Raw genomic sequence first — 12,001 nt, forward strand, 5'->3', positions numbered from 1 at the left:
AGTCGGCGGTCAATATTTAAACAAAGGAGAAAACAAGCAAACGTTTGTTTATTTTCATAGGTTTTCATTAGGTGTTAAGTGGATAGTTTAGCATAAATTAGAAATATTGATGAGAGTCGGTGTGGGAATGGAAAAATTGACTTTTTTACATGTAGCGGTTCGAAAAGCGTTCCCTTCATCAAACGTAAACTTTTCGACGAAGCTTATTACATGTAAGGTACAATGTCGTCATAGCTCGAAAGCAGGGCCTACTTTTAGGAATCTTTACTTGTCAAATTTGTAGCCTACCGATGGGCGCAAAAATATTATTTTTTTGATGACAGTTTAGCACTCGCATCCTCACGGAGGAAAAAGTAAGAACATCGTTTGATGTTGAAATGAGTGTTAGCTTTGAATAAAAAAGAGAAATGGTTGTGGTGATGTAACCTAGGTCCGAGAAAACGCAGGATTTGTGTCAATTTTTGTGAACTATTGAGTTTTCTCTATCATATTAAAAATGTAATATTTTTGCGCCCAGATGTAGGCTACAAATTTGCAAGTGAAAAATTTATGAATTGTTAGGAATCCTTTAAGAATTGTATGACCTTGGCTCATTTTCGCGGTATCAATGACCTTGGCGTCGTCTCGAATTTTATAACCAGAAGCGTTCACTAGATTCCGTACACGGTCTACTCTACTTCGCCCAAGCATATCGAGTTAAATGCCTTAATTAAGCCATGCCGGATGATATTTACATTGTTGCCTAAAGTATAGTTTCCACTTAAAACGAGCCGTCAGAACAGTCGGAGCGTTTGCTGCGACTGAGCCCCGTACGAACCCGACATCTATTTCGCACGTGACCCTAGTGCGTCTGTCACCCTAGTTGAAGTCAAATTATTATGTAATCTGTACATCTTACAAATTGCGCATAGCGCAATTACGAAGCCCCGTACGACGTTCCTTTCAAATGTAACACAAATTTCAAGTTGACCTAAAATTTTAATTTATTGAGAGGCCTAAAGCCTAGTTACGGCCTTAGTCCAACGACCCAAATTTAATTTTTTTTCAACATCATTATATTCGGCCTTCGATTACCTTCGATTACCAAATGAAACAAAAATTAGGAAAATCGGACGAAATTTACTCGAGATATATGCAAAATACACTTAGGGCCGAGTAGCGGGCTTAGACCAAGGACCCAAATTTAATTTTTTTTCCAAGAACATTCTATTCGATGTTCAATTACCTTTTAAATGAAACAAAAATTAGGAAAAACGGATCAAATTTACTCGAGTTATATGCAAAATACACTTAGGGCCGAGTAGCGGCCTTAGACCAAGGCCCCAAATTTAATTTTTTTTCAACAACATTCTATTCCTCGTTCGATTACTTTTCAAATGAAACAAAAATTAGGAAAATCGGATCAAATTTACTCGAGTTATATGCAAAATACACTTAGGGCCGAGGAGCGGCCTCAGTCCAAGGGCCTAATTTTCAAACATTTTTCTCACCACATTCTATTCGGTGTTCAATTACCTTTCATATAAGACAAAAACTAGCAAAATTGGATGAGATTTAATCGATTATTATGCAAAATACACTTAGGGCCGAGGAGCGGCCTCAGTCCAAGGACCCAAATTTCAAACATTTTTCTCACTACATTCTATTCGGGCTTCGATTACCTTTCAAATGAAACGAAAATCACGAAAAAAGGATGAAATTTACTCGAGTTATATGCAAAATACACTTAGGGCCGAGTAGCCTTTCACTTCTAGGGCCCAACTCACGGGCCATTCACCCGATTTTAATAAACCTTTTTTTCCTGGATCGGTGTCGACATTACCTATCTTTTGCTGTTTCATTTACATTTCCAACGTTTTTTTTGCCGTAAATATCCCCAAAAGACCTTAAAGCACTTAGGTGGCCCTAACTCACGATGGGCCGACCCAAATATGCCCATCTTCGAACTTAGCCTCACTATTTTGACTATCTTTCAGAAAAAAAAAATTGAAATCGGATTTGATTTACTTAAGATATCGACGTGACGGACAGACGGACAGACAAAATTTTTATTGCGGATTCGTCATCTATGAACATAGGCAAACACTTTGCCCTTACCGTCTGCTTCGAATTCCATCAATTACACACGGCATCGTAATCCTATAAGCCCCTTTGTACTTCGTACGGGGCTAAAGAGCACTCCGTTTAGCCTCCGTTTACATGACAGTTGTAAAATAGAACAAAAGAACTGTCACGCAAACGGAGTGGAAATTGAATTTATTTCAATTTTTTACTGCGTTTACGTGACAGTTCCTTTGGTCTATTTTACAACTGTCATGTAAACGGAGGCTAAACGGAGTGCTCTTTTTAAGTGGAAACTATACTTAACAATATCTAAGTATTTCTTAGACTCATACGAAATACAAGGTCTTCGCAATCGATTTCAATTTCAATTTTTTTTTTCCTGAAAAAGTAGGAGCTACGTTCGAAAAAGGGAATGTTAGGAGCGTCACTCCTCAGCTAGGGACGTCTGAGTGTTTTTCGAGTATAGTCGGCCTTAAAAGTGTGTTTTTTTGCATAATAAATCGTGTAAATAATTAAGCTGGTTTCATTAAGGGGCATCGATGCTTTGCTGAAAAGCATACATTTGGGCGTTTTTTAAATACTGGATTTTAGATCACTTTTCCACCCGAATCCTTTTTTTTTCAAAAATATAGGCCCGCAATAACGACCACGAATGTATTAGCGCTCAACAGAAAATAGATTTGGTCAAAACAGTTTGTTCAGCTTTGAGCAGTAAATTTATGACTTTTCTCAGAGCTGGTCAAACGACTGCACAACCAAAACTAAATTTTATTTAAAACTAACCCAAGCACGGTCGCTATTGTCGCTATTGTCACTAGCAGTCGCTATTGCGGTCGTATATTTTTTAAATCGGATACTGATGAAAAGATATCATCTCCAATGAAATACGAGGCACGCAAATGTCGGCTACAATTTTAACTAAGCATCGATGCCTCTCGAAGTTTGTTGCATTTGAAAGGTAATTGAGTACCAATGTTTCCCAATAAAATGACATATTGCTGGTAAAGTTGAGAGGAGAGGGGGATGTCTACGGATGTCGGACCTTAAACTTTGTGGCTGTAGTAGAATAGATTGGGTACAAAGTGTATAAACACTGAAGGTAATGCAAATTCGTAGTAACGCACGGATCCCTACTTTCAGGTGAATTAAGTGTCGTTATGTTGCACACACATTGAGTTCGTTTGCGTCAAGTTGCAGCTATTGGTGGGTTGACTTCGACAAAGTATATAAACACTGAAGGTAATGCAGACCCTCAACGGATCAGAGAAATTACGGATCCAAACTTTCAGGTGAATTCATTTTCGTATGTTGTCTAACTTAGACTTGTGCAACATTACGGCCCTAAATTCTTTCCAATTCACCACTAAATACAACTTGACGCAAACGAATTTTATATGTGTGCAACATAACGCCGCTAAATCGTTCCAGATTCACCACTAGATGCAACTTGACGCAAACGAATTCAATACGTGTGCAACATGACGGAGCTAAAATTCACCTGAAAGTTTGGATCCGTGTGTAACTGCGGATTTGCATTACCTTCAGTGTTTATATACTTTGGAATTGACGCCGTAAGTGCGGTCGCAATTCAAAATGGAAAGTGCGGAGATCTTTCTAACGCAGCGTCATTTTCATACAATGAAGCGTTGAAATGTGTTTTTCGGTTCACTTTTTCATCGAATCGTTCACTTCAAATTCAAATTTTGGGCACACTTACGGCGTGAATTCGATTCCATGCAAACAGGTTTGATTAGCAGGCGCAGCAACATTAGTCACAAGAAAACGTGATAGTGGCACCATTACAAAAATGAATTTACCTGGAAGTCGCGATCCGTATTTTCACTGATCCGCTGAGGGTTTGTATTACCTTCAGTGTTTACATATTTTGATTAGGTGAAGCAAGGAGAAGAAAGACGAATAAAAGACGAGGTGATGGAAGGTAAGGCTTTTGAAACCAAGGTTCTGAAAGAACAGGTTAAGACACCCACGAGGGCGGCTGACACACAAATTTTGACAAATAGATGCTATTTATTGAACATACTCAATACAGATTGTTTGAAATGTCAACTTGATAAAAACCATTTTTTTTCTTCAAGTTGACACTTCAAACAATCTGTTATGAGTATGTTCAATAAATAGCATCTATTTGTCAAAATTTGTGTGTCAGCCGCCCTCGTGGGTGTCTTAACCTGTTTTTAATAATAAAAGCAGGACGAATTGATGGGTGGGATTGGGTTAGCATTATCTGTGTGGTCACCGCCAGTTCGGCTATGATACCATCCAAGTCTTGTGCTGTGAATCACATTACACTCAACCTATGATCATGTTAACATTTAAGCGCAGTTAATGCGTTTCACAATTCGATTGATTCCCAGTATCAACTCACCGTGAATCACAAATCTGAAACGACACAACATCATTGCCCGCAGGTCGTTATAAATGGTGAATTACACAAAACTTGCCCCGAAATGATCGAACTGGTTTGTGAACGCAATTACAGTTTTAAAAATATTAAATTTAAGTTTTTAATTAACGATAAGCAATGAAAATAACGTCTCGCCATCACAAAAGAAATCGTGTTTGTGTCTAGTCACGCTTGCGATGTTCCAACATTCCGTCAAAAGATTGGACTGTACAGTAAATTAGTATTCTGGTTTTTCCGATTTCGAGTAGGTTGACTTCCCCTACATACACAAATAGAGAGTCGTAGCACGTAAATACAAATGTGATTTAAAAAGTACGGCAAGTTTGGTTTATTATACCTTGGAATCTGCTACATCAGAAGTTGCGGCAGAATATTATATTTTACGTGCTTGCGGGTCGAAAATCGTTCTTTTCAACGAATTTCATGTATTTTCAACGTCACTAGCATGAAATCAGTCAAAAAACCCGTAAAGGGTAAATGTGACGCGAGTCCTTTACCTTATTTACAAAATAACTGATATCGTTGAGGATGACGCATTGTGCGCCGTACTCAAACGTTTTATCAACAAAAAATTGACCCAAAAATTTTTTGAAAGAAAATTTTACAAAAAGGCGTCACAAGTGGCAGATAATTCGGTTTTCCTCAACATCCGCCACTTGTGACGCAAATTTCTGTTTTGTAAAATTTTCTTTCACAAATTTTTTGCGTTCATATTGTGTTGATAAAACTTTTGCGTACAGGCGAAGAATGCGTCATCCTCAGAGGAATTGCGTCACATTTACCCTTAAAGGGTTTTTTGACTGATATCACCGCTTTTGTAAGAATGTCATTTCGACCAAGGCTGTATACTTTGGGGAGGTCATGCAGATCGCCATTTTATTAGATACGCGGGAACACACCTTTTCCATACAAACAAACTCACCAAAATTGAATTTGTATGGCGTGGTGAAATATTTGTATGAAACGTGGTGTGTAACCCGCGTATCTGCATCTGCGTGACCTCCCCAAAGTATACAGCCTTGATTTCGACAACATCAGAAAACCTTATGGAAATTGAAAAATTCTGAAGAAACCAATCTTGGAACATCTCGCTCATGTCGATTATAACTCAAATTCATCGAAAAATCCGATTGAAGTTAGAAGGTGCCAGAGAAATCACCTGTCATCCCAAAATTTAGGAACCATCCTTTGATTTTACAACAGCCCTAACTTGGAGTGTGCCTAAAATTTGAATTTTAAGTGATCGATTAGATGATAAAGTGAACTGAAAAAACACATTTCAACGCTTTCCCTGTATGAAAATGACGTTAAAAAGACCTCCGCACTTTCCATTTTGAATTTCGACCGCACTTACGGCGTGAATTAAAGTAAATCGTCGGCTCTTCGTCTCGGATCAACAAAGCAAACTCACCAAACATCGCATTTGTATGACGTGATGAATTTGTAGTATGAAACGTCGCGTGTCTGCGTGACCTCCACAAAGTTTACAGCCTTGAACGGGATTTGCAAATAATATTTTTTTTCCGGTGTCCGAATCCGATTTCTCGATTTTTCCCGGTATCCACTCAAATTTCTCGGTAAAAAGGTTCGGATTTACCGGTAAACAATATCGCCCAAAACCACTTACAGTGGAGGTGTGACGCAAGTCCTGTTATCCACTTACAAAAGAACTGATATCGGTGTAGGTGACGCTTACAGATTCGACACGCAAAAAGATATGCGTCACAAATGGCAGCTGATGAGCAAAGTACGCGAAAGTTTTATCAACAAAAATCTTACCAGAAAAATTTTAGGAAGAAAATTATAATAAAAAAGTTTGCGTCACAAGCAGGGCCAATTTTTGGGAAATTGATTTTCCACAATTTGTCAACATTTGCTAAAAATTTTCAAAATTTTCCAATATTTGCTCAAATTTGCTAGAATTTGCCACTAGCAAATTTGGCAAATTTCGGAAAATTTTTAAAAATTTTAGCAAATGTTGGCAAATTGTGGAAAATCGATTTCCCAAATATAGGCTCTGGTCACAAGTGGCAGATGCTGAGGAAGGAAAATTTTTAAAATTGTGAAACATATTACTTTAAAGAATGGAATTCAAACGGAAGAAAGCCGAATCATCTGCCACTTTTTGACGCAAACTTTTTTATTATAATTTTCTTCCTAAAATTTTCTGGTAAGATTTTTGTTGATAAAACATTCGCATCAGCTGCCATTTGTGACGCATATCTTTTTGTGTGTAGAATCTGTAAGCGTCACCTACACCGATATCAGTTCTTTTGTAAGTGGATAACAGGACTTGCGTCACACCTCCACTGTAAGTGGTTTTGGGCGATATCAGCTCTTTTGTAAGTTGTGATTTTTTAGAATTTGGTCGAAGATAATAGACAATTATATTGTGCAGTTTGAACGAAAATATTCTTCTTAGAAAACTGTTTAACTTTCTCTTTGATCTGAACCTTCCAGCTTTCATTTGACGAAAATCGAAAATTTGACGAAATTCAAAAATTTGACGAAAATCGAAAATTTGACGAAAATCGAAAATTTGACTAAAATCGAAAAATTGACCAAAATCGAAAATTTGAGGCACTTAAAACGCTCATAGCTCCCAAATAAGCGACTTTTTAGGGAAACCATGAAACACGTGTCGAAAAAAGAATCTGAACCTATTTAAAATTGGCTTTTAAACGAACTTTCTATCTTCCATATTTTCCGAGTTATAGGTCTCATAGCTCAATAGCTTAGATCCATAACATACCCTGAAAATTTCAGCCAAATCCGCCGGTAAATTCAAAAGTTTCGGTTAACAGAGTGACAGAGTGATGAAAATGAATTTCTTCATACGATTTTCCAAAGTTTGAAAATTAATATCTCGGCCAAATCTGAACTTTATGAGGCGTGTGATAGCTCGTTGAACTCGTATGGACGCCCAGATTACGAATAAAATACTTTGGGGGTAGTAGGAGCAAAGGGGGAAAAGTCGGAAAAGTTGTGTATATATGTTCCTTAGTCCTGCGGAAAATTTTTTTGTCAAATTCTTCAGTGTGAACGGACTTGCGTCACGGCCCTTCACTAACGTAGGGCCATGATTATTTTCGATTTTACTTTAGCAACACACCAATGTAAATCCTATTTAAGGTTCCTGAACACATACTGCATCATTTCATCATAACTTTTCGATAATGCTGACAAACAATGCTTTTATTTATAGAGCGAGTTGACTAGTAAATGTCCAGATGTTAATATTCTGTTCCCTTGAAATGACGATTTTCTAGTTTTTCAATCAATTCTCGATCTCGATTGCAAGGACCAATTTTCCGTTTTTTTTTTGTAACTTCTCGATTTCGGTCATTTCCCGATTTCCGGTCATTTTCAAGCTTCTTTACTCCTTTCCCGGTATCCGGTTTTTTGGCAAAAAAATCCCGGTATCCTGAATGCCAAGGTTACACTTGGCATTGACTAGCTTCTTCATTACCTCAGATGTTTAATGAGAAATGATTAAAACAAAACATTAATTAACTTTAAGACGAGATGTATACTTACAGTTCTGTTATTTCACTTTAACTTTTTAGCGAAAGTTCTGGAAACGGAATTTCAACATCATTATCGTTATGTGTGCGTTTTGTGTAATTCATTAAGCGAAGTTTATCTTCAAACAGGATTTTTTTCCGTATTCTTTTGGCGGAATTTCACAAATTTCTGTTATTTCAGTAATATTCAATATGCCATCGGGCGACCGATTTACAATAGCTATTAACGATCTGTTTTTCTACGGAATGGGATCGCTGGTTAAACCGAATAAATTTTTTACAGCGAAAAATTGCGGCTTTGTAATAGTACACTGTCATGCTCCATAGTTTTTACGAGACATGGACGCATACGAGAGCTTGCGCGAGTATCAATTTTTAAATGTAAACTAAACGGGACATGATGACCTATTTTATAGAAGAGTAGTAGGAAGGGCAGAAATAACTTTTGATAATGATAAGAATATTGGCAATTTTTACACTTAAAGTTTAAGAATAGTAGATTTTTGACATGTGAGGTGTACAATCGAGATTTTCCGATTTCAAACAAAGTGCGTTTTTACAATGAGCGGAAATCATTTGCCAGTGTGATGCAATAAAGACGGTTGTTGATATCTATGTGGAAGAACCTTTCTGATAATTTGGATCATTCTTGAGGTTGGTTCTTGTAGAATGTACAGCGAATAATGAACAGCCCTATAATGAGCGATAGGATGACAATTTAGTCACATTATTTAAGAACAGCTATACAATTTTGTTGCGCTACATGTTTGTTAATACATGCCATTTCGGTGGGCAAATGAGCCAAGGGCGTTAACCCGTGATACGAGATTATCCATTAAATGCTCAAGGTTCACAATACCATAACTTCATAATTGTGAGTCGTTAAAATCGATGTGTTATGGTTGCTCAATTCAATGTTAACGTTTTTTTTTGTCTCTATTTTCAATCCAATGTAATGTACATTTATCGCTAACTGAAGATTACGCGGTTATTACGGGTGATAAAAGTCTTCATCGATTAAATTGATTGACATTTATCACCGATAAAGTGTGAGACCACACTAACGAAAACATTTCCATAGAAATTGATTGCTTTCTGACAGTTGGCGAAACTAACGACAGGAATGTGAACCAAACTTATCGCAACTAACTTCACTATGTCGCTTCAAAATAAATAATTTAGTAACAACGCACTCAACGTTCTTTGTATTACTAAAAATGAACTGAATGAGGGGAAGTCCCATACATCATGTTCATGGAACTCATGTAACTGTAACATAACCTGAAATTGAAATTAAGTGCGCTTCAGAATTTGAATTTTAAATGAACCAGTGAATGAACAAATGAAGTGAAAAATAAATTTCAACGCACTCTGAGAGAATATCGCTACTTGTCCCTTTACAACGTTGCGTATGCTTTGGCTTTGACCCCCTTAATTTTGAATTTTCAACGGACTTACGGATATGGATTGAGGTTGTGTTTCTGTTTCATTAAGATAAATTCTTTTGTTTTTCTTTCGTGATGTCTGACTTGGCTGACGTTTCATACAACATTGAACATGATGTATGGGACTGAAGTTGGTTGTGTAAAGTTTCTATACAAAAATGAATAGTAAATGCGACTATCGATAGCTCAAACTGCATTTTAAAATCGCTCCTCAAAGTCTAGTTCTTCAAAATAATAATCTTCGAATTTTCAATATTTTCAATTTTTGATCGATTTGAAATTTTAATCTGAGCAACAAATTGCTCTACTTTAGCGCCCCAAAGCTTTTCCTGCTTTTTTACATCTGACAAAAGGGACAAATGCCCACAGCTGTCACTTTTTATAAAGTATTGGTTTGTAATAAGTGAACGTCTTCAAACTGTCATGTTATCACTGTGAGAGGTATATACTGATCATACTGATCTTCATAAATATTGACAATGAAAATACGTCAAGCGGTAAGTTCCGTTAGTAATTCTATTTTCTCGTAAATTCGACGATCATTGATTGAATCAACAATGATCGTCGATTTTGCACCAATCAATGAGGATACAATTCCATCATCGTAAAATCAAACAAACGTCTGGATGTCTCGTTCTAATACTCGTTTATCCACATCACAGATGACATTATAATGTGTTTGTCTACAAATCAACAGCGGTGATAATTCAAAAAATTCGGTTTCGATTTGTATCCACGTCTTTGATTCATAAAAAAAATCATTCAGAGTCTGTTAGTTAGACAAATTAGTGTCGATGTTTGATTTTTATGGATAAGAAAAAAATTTGTTTAATTAGTTTGGATGAGTCGGATGAGTGTAATCGTTATTCTTGGGCTTCAGGTCGCATTGACGAAAATCATCGGAATTAATTGAAATATCTGGTATGATGATTCAGTTGTGGGAATAGTTAAGAGAGGATGACAAAAAAGGCCTTAAATTCAAGTACAGAACCAGCCGTTGAAATCAAATTGTGACAGATGGTCCACACATTTTCTGTCAAAATTTCATTTCAACTGCTGGTTCTATAGATCAGTGTCAAATAACTGTTCTTCTCTCAAAATAGTGTCAAATGAGTTGTCAATTTCACAAAGCTAACGTCAAACAATGACAGCTCCATATAAATTTTTGTAACATTTTGGTTAGCTTTGTGAAAATGACAGCTCATTTGACATCTCAAACGACATTGACAATGATCTATACTTGACTTAAGACTATAGATCGAAACTAATGGCGTAATGACAGAAGAGGGATTCTTTTGAAAAACGACCTGCCGAAATCGGACGCATTTTAAAGTGGACTTTTTGATATGTGCCTAGATAGGTATTGGTCCCTTGGGGCCAAACATATTTTTTTGAAAATTCTTCGATTTTTGTATGGCTAGCGAGAGGTGATCGAAAACCGAAAACATGCACTTTTCATCTGAAAATTTCTCCGGCTAAATGACAGCTACATGTGCGTGTGGGGTGTCATTTGAAAGGTAATTGAATGTAAGAGTATTGACTAAAAGATTCAAAAGCCCAAGGTTTCATATAAAAGTTGGGTTAAGTTGATCGCTGGGGCCGCAAACATCTACTGAACTTTGCTGTGATTTTCATACAAAATTGTAGCGCAATTTCAGTTCAGTTGAAATTTCGCACTGAAATGCAGTTACCGTGAGTCGCCATGTTGTTTTTGCGATACTTATACATGACAGCTTCTCATGCACATTCTATCTCGCCACAGACGAACCAACTTATCATTTCTCTGGAAGTAACATGTGAATGTGAGCTGGCACCTGTCAGATAGAATTTAACCAATTTTGTATGAAATTCTCTCCTATAGATGTCAGCTGTCATTCACATGTTCCTTCTTCCTCGCCACATGCGTGCCAAGCCAACTTAACATTTCTGTGCATCTGAAAGTCAGGATCCGAAATTTCTCTGATCTTCTGAGGGTTTGCATTACCTTTAGTGCTTATAAATTCACATATTGTGTTGATTATAGTCGACATGACGATGTGGTGAATTTTTCTATATGTTAAATGATCGGAGGAGGTTTGTTCCGAGTAGCTAAACTTGGCGCATCGTGAAACATGGAACATTTACATATCAAGCTAATTGCTTAGCTACTGGGAGAGATTTAGTTCAGAGTGGTTCGGTTTCCCACAAATAACGTCTGAGTTCGAATCCGGAAGTAAACGGATTCTGCATAGGCCTTTCCATCACCGTAGGACATAATAGAACCACATGTAGGCACATTAGACGAGTTGGCTCGGTCTAAACATTAAAGTTATTACTGAAATGACAGCAGCGAAATCAATTTGACTTCGTAACGAGTAGCACCACGAATGATATGTCGAGCTCCCAGACTATCACACAATTGTAATTCCGGAAAGAACATTAGCCCATCCATTCGTCTGCTCTTGGATTACATTTTATCCAATTCAAACTGATTAGAGTTTTATCGTCGTCGTCACATAATCCATCGTCCCAAATTCCAAAATAAAAGCGAATTCGTACTTGAC

Source organism: Bradysia coprophila, unplaced genomic scaffold (genome assembly GCF_014529535.1).
Source record: "Bradysia coprophila strain Holo2 unplaced genomic scaffold, BU_Bcop_v1 contig_70, whole genome shotgun sequence".
In the NCBI taxonomy this organism is placed as follows: domain Eukaryota; kingdom Metazoa; phylum Arthropoda; class Insecta; order Diptera; family Sciaridae; genus Bradysia; species Bradysia coprophila.